Source organism: Narcine bancroftii, chromosome 1 (assembly GCF_036971445.1).
Source record: "Narcine bancroftii isolate sNarBan1 chromosome 1, sNarBan1.hap1, whole genome shotgun sequence".
Classification (NCBI taxonomy): domain Eukaryota; kingdom Metazoa; phylum Chordata; class Chondrichthyes; order Torpediniformes; family Narcinidae; genus Narcine; species Narcine bancroftii.
The window spans coordinates 262111887-262117886 of record NC_091469.1 but is presented as its reverse complement, the minus strand read 5'-3'; the positions used below and the strand labels follow the sequence as shown (position 1 = coordinate 262117886).

Genomic DNA, 6000 nt, shown 5'->3' with positions numbered 1-6000 from the left:
AAAGGAACAGTGACATATTTTCAAATCAGGATGGTGTGTGACTCAGAGGGCAACTTCCAGATGGTGGTGTTCTCCTGCTTGACTGCCCTTGCCCTTCTAGTGGGTAGAGGATGTAGGTTTGAACAGTGCTGTCTCAGGGAGTCGCTCCATGCATTCTGTAGATGATATAAACTGCTGCTGTTGTGCATTGGTGGAGGAGTGAGTGACTGGAAGTGGACGGGGTACTCAGCAATCAAACTTTACGTCTGTATGTCGACGCAATCACAAAGGCCCACCGGAGGCTATACTTTGTGAGGTGCTTGAGGAGATTCAGTATGTCACCAAAGATTCTTGAAACTTCTACAGGTGTACCATGGAGAGCATACTGGTTGGCTGCATCACTGTCTGGTACGGATGCTCCAAATCTCAGGTCAAGAATAAACTCCAGAGGGTTGTTACCTTTGCCTGCGACATCACAGACACCAGACTTCACTCCATTGAGGATAGCTACATGAGGCCTCTATCTTCAAAGATCCCCACCACCCAGGTCATGCCTTCTTCACTCTGATACCATCGGGGAAAAAGGTACAGGAGCCTAAAGACAAGCACTCAGTAGCACAAGGACAGCTTCTTCCCCACTGCCGGAATGATCAATGAACAAAAGGCACTGCCTTACTTTTTGTGCACTATTATTTTTATTTTTATATTATTGTTGTAAGATGGTTCATAACATGAACGTTTGCACTGTGTTGCTGCTACAAAACACTGAATTTTCTGACTTGTTCATGACAGTGAATTCTAATTCTGAAGGGTTGTTGAAGTACTAATCCAGGCAAGTGGAAAGTATTCTATCACATTCCTGATTTGAGCATTGTAGATGGTGGACAGGCTTTGGGAAGTTCAGAGATTTACTTGCCATTGGATGCTGTGTTGGTTCTGTCAATTACACCTAGTGTAGGTAGAGGTGGGAGAATTGAGGGGTGGGGGAATGAGGGAAGTTACTGAGTACATGAGAGAGAATAGGTTGCAGGAAAATAGACAGGGTAGGACATTGATGGGCTTGGTCAGTGAGTTGGCATAAAATTAATGGACCTAATGGTCTTTTTCACTGCCCTAAGGAAATATGAAATATACTAACATGACAACAAAGGGAAACTGTGTGGAACAGAGGATGGGACAGACATTGCCTACAATGTCAGTGTATGAATGTGATGCAAAACCGTGGGGTGGCACCATTAGCGTAGCAGTTAGCATAACGCTGTTACAATCCCATGCTGTCTGTAAGAGGTTTGTATGTTCTCTCCATGTCTGCATGGATTTCCTCCAGTTTACCTGGTTTCCTCCCACCATTCAAAATGTGCTGCAGTTGTCGCTCAATTGGGCGTAATAGAGCAGGATTGACTCGTAGGCTGAAAGAGCCTGTTACCGTGCTGTACGCCTAAATTTTTAAAAAATTTAGTCGCTTTTGCTTGCACACAATTCATATACCACCACCCCCCCCCCCCATTCCCTCCATATTCACGTGCCTATCTAAAAGCCTCAATAGTAATGTCTCCAACTTGTTCCAAATACTAGTCAAAGGCAAGATGGGTAGTGGAGTCAGAGTAGGTGCTGAGTGAAGGAAGGTTGAGTGGCCCATCAGTTGCCTCCTCTGTTCAGAAAATCCTGAGCAGCAACTAAACCAATTACATCTGAAACATCTGATTGCAAGATTTCAATGTAGAGTACATTGGAACTAAATTCCAGTTAGAGTGTACACCAAGATGGACTGCATTTTTCTGAGACAAATTCATTCAGAACTGACGAGCACTCAGTTTTAATTTCTAATATGAAAACACCAGTTATAACTTGTTGAGAGAACCCTGGATGATGTGAAAAGGCTTAACTCTAATCCATATTTGGCACATTTCCCAAAATGATTTGAAATTGATCCGTGGAGTTGAACAAGAAAATCTGCAGATGATGGGATTTAGTGCAGTACTCAAAAGTGCTGGAGATACTCAGCAGGTCAGGCAGCGTCCGCAGGATGTAAAGATCGGTCAATGTTTAGTGCTTTCTTTGGCAGACTCAGACCTGAAGTATTGACTTCCTTTTACTCCCTATCGATGCTGCCTGACCTGCTGAGTTTCCCCAGTACTTTTGTGAACTGAGATTTATCAGTTCAGGATTTAGCATTCATTTCACATTCTTTGCCATTTTACTCAACTATTTAATTGTACCCTGAATTAATTCCTTCAAGCTCTGGTTCTAATTTTAAGATCAAGTTGCTGGAGTTCCTTACCAGTGGAAATGATTTCTCTCCACTTACTTTGTCAGTTTCCATGAGATGCTTTCATCAAAGTACCACTTAATCATTGCCCTGTACAATCCTAGTTTAAAGTAACTGAAATCTTGGAGTACTGATATTGCACTCCCACTAAGGTTGCCAACAGTCCTGTACTGAAAGTTAAAATAGGAAATCTGCTACCTCAAGGGCAGATTGATACAGATCAATAAAATTCACAGTTTATCAGCAAATGAAATGGTCTACAACTTCACACATCAAGACTGAGGCAACAAGCAAGCATGGTCTGTTGAATAAGAAGTCCTATTTAAACCACAGAAGTGGGAGGCAATGACCATCTTCCAAAAGAGAAAGTCCAACGTTCTCCCTTCGGCATTTACAAGACATTACCGTTGGGAATTCCCTCAGAATCTACCACCTAGGGGTGGAGGTGAGGGTTGTATTCATTGCCAACTGGACCAGCAATACCAAACACTGTGGAAACAAAAGCTGGTCAATGTCAGATGTCCTGACTCATTTCCATACACAAAGCTATCCACTGATTACAAACCACAAGGAATGAGTGTGGGAGAATATTCTGCCCTCTCTGGAAGAGGTGCAGCAACAACAATACTCAAGAAGCTCAATGCTATCCATTAGATAGTAGCTCACTTGTCTGGCCCTCATTCTCTCCACCACTCATACACAGTGGCTGCAGTGTGTACCACCTACAAAATGCTTTGCCTATTATCACGGTCAGTCCAACAACACCAACATAACCCTCGACTTCTGCCACCTTGGAGAACATTGGAGGAACAACAGTAGAATGTTCTTTTAAAAGTTACACACCACCCTGACCTGAAAACATATTGCCAGTCCTTGGTGGGTGCCATGTCTGGCTCTTGAAGCTCTCTACTCAACAGCCCCTTGGAAGCACATTTCCCAGGAAGATTGTCATGGTTTCAGAAGGGCAACTAAAGATGAGCAATAAATGCTGGTCTTTCCAACACACAAAAAAATACAAAATATTCGGCTTCCCTTTGACTTTTGTGAGCTACAAAGGTTACGTGCTGGGAATGAACCTGGATTGTGCAGCTAATGCAAAATACCAATGACTCCCCCGACAACAAAACCCAAAACCAGCCACCCTCAAGGTGGGGGGAATCTGTGAACCATGGGGAGAAATCAGGCCAGGCTCAAGCCCCACTCACAACAAGTTCCATTCCATCGGCGTTGCAGCAGAGCCAGCCATCAAATGTCTGCATTTGACCTCGCTAGGCTAGGACAATGGTTGAGCTGGCTGCCAAAGGTAGACATTTTACTATTGTTACTGCAAAGACCGATGGCAAGAGGGTTGGAGAGAACAAGGGGAGGGTGGGGGGGGGGGGGAGAAGAAGGGAGAGAGGAAGATAAGGGAGGAAGGATTAAGTAAAAAATGAAGGGACAAGGACTGAGAGGAGCTTGGAAAAGCTTGGAGAAGCAAGATGAAATATGATTGCCAACTATTCCACATTGGATGTGACATCCTGCATTTAAATGATATGTTGACTTCCAAACAATATCAGCACAGAAAGTCAGAAACTATTTAATAATCCTCACAATAGTAGCATTATGTCACTTTGCTCTGCACTAATGGATCTCTCTATAACTTTGCACTTCTATACTGCAAAAACAATGCTGGAGAAAATCAACAGGTCAAACAGTGCATGTTACATAGCAAAGATAAAAGTACATAACCTTCATACTGTGTTTTACTTGCTGTTATATGGGATGATTCATTGGACTGCTCACAAATTTATCATTGCACCTTGCTACATGTCTCCATAAATGAACTATTTCCCATTTAATTTTCCAACCTTCAAAGACCTCATCCCAGGATAATCTGTGCGACTTTGGGATAGTGTTCAACCAGCACACTGCAAACCAACAAAGTCACTTTAAACTTAGCTTGGAGCAAGTGGGCACACCTAGGAAACACTAGAATCCTTCATGGCAAAGCAAAAAAAAAGATCTTCATATGTCCACTCATAAGATGTCCTTTGCTTCTGAACTGGTCGAATTAGCATGGCCCTCCAAGGGCAACACAGGTGGAACTGGATGTTGATTCACAGAATGGTATAATGGAAATAATCAGCTTCCAAGGAAATTCCCAGTAGTATAGTAAGGTGTTACCTGCGTCGTCGGTTTCTTCTACCCCAAAAGCAATGGTCTCCAGCAATACCAAATCCGTGTAATCAGGAAGGGCAGTCAGGGTTTATTAGATATCATTGCTGACTCCCTCCTCATTTAACAATTATTGGAAGTCCATGAACCATTCAAGCATTTAAATTGGAAATCTGATTTCAACCTACCTTAATCTGGACTGCAAGCAGGGTAGATTCTCGTAATGTGACAGAGTTGGTGCTTGGGCTAGCAGCACCCACTGCAGAGTCTCGGGCTGAGTGAAGGGAAGTGACATCAAGCCAACCATGGATAAGGATGGACTTCACTGGAAGGAATAGAAATGAACAGACTCCTGAATTCAGCAACAATCAGTCCAATAGACTCACATACAACAGTCTGCTCACATTTAAATAAAGCAGTGGTTTTGAAACTTTTTCTTTCCACTGACATACCGCCTTAAGTAATCCGTACTCTATGCCAGAGATGCTCTGTGTTTAGTAAGGAATTACTTAAAGTGGGATACAAGTGGGGGGAAAAAAGGTTGAGAATCACTGCTCGAGACCTAATTGTTACTGAACTATTTTGCATGAGAAAAATTGTCATTGGCCCATTTCCTTTGGAGTTATGAAACCGGGCACATAATGAGTCAATTAGATACGATTCAAACAGCGGTTTTCTTCCCACCCACATACCATCTTAAGCAATCCTTTACTAATCACAGAGCACCTATGGCATAGGGAATACTTAAAGTGGTATGTGAGTGGAAAGAAAAGTTTGAAAACAACTGATATAAAGAGAAGTAAACACCTTGCTGAGAAATTTTTAAAAGTCATAATATAATTTATTAAATTCTATCTTAACGTTTTATGATTAACCATTGTGCTACAGAGGAAAAAATGCTGTAGCATGAAGCAAATATTGCTCACCAACTCTCAGCGATTGTTTTTTTTTCCTCTTTGGGAATAGAAATCAAAAAATTTGATGAATTGTTTCGAGGCTCGAGCTGCAAAAACATACATCACACTGGAGACTAGAAATGGGAAGTGCTGTCCTGTTACCTCCGGCACCTGTGTCCGAATCCAAATTAAGGCACACGCACAATCTGAGAAGTTTACTGCCGGTGGGATCTCCAAAGGGGCTGGCAGCAAAATGAGTTTATTTCATTCCAGGTTTGTTTAATCCTGGTGAGTCCAAGGCAGGATGTTTTTCTCCTGCTGTCAGCACTGACCTTCATATTAACAACTTTTAATTGCTGGCATAAATTACATCTTGCCGTCTGCTGTTGCCCACACTCTTTGACAGAATAGAAATAATGGGCTTTTGACTGCTTTGATCAACCTATATGTTGGAATGTAGTCAATATTCTTTCTTAAAGTAAAATCTATGGTTTTACCACTGCCTATTTTGCTTATAAAGACCTCAACAAATATCGGTGCACAATTTCCACTGCAAAAATATTGCCTAGATCTTGTGTTTGAGGATCAGAATGACACTATTGAGTGCTGGGTGTAGTTTTACCTCATCTAGAATTTTTAATCCAGAAAGAGTCACCCATATTTTTTTTCTTTGAAAAGCCCTTTAATGAATTCAAACAC

The 6000-nt window shown here is 42.0% G+C and overlaps 1 protein-coding gene across 1 annotated transcript in view; it reads left to right on the top strand.

Annotated features, from left to right (window-relative positions):
* Window positions 1-1888: 1888 nt before the first annotated feature.
* LOC138742504 (large ribosomal subunit protein P2-like) overlaps window positions 1889-6000 on the top strand; it is a 479457-nt gene continuing 475345 nt past the window's right edge. Inside the window, exon 1 of the mRNA XM_069897012.1 lies at window positions 1889-1893. The gene's annotated coding sequence lies outside the window, so the exon portion shown is untranslated. The remainder of the gene's footprint in view (window positions 1894-6000) is intronic.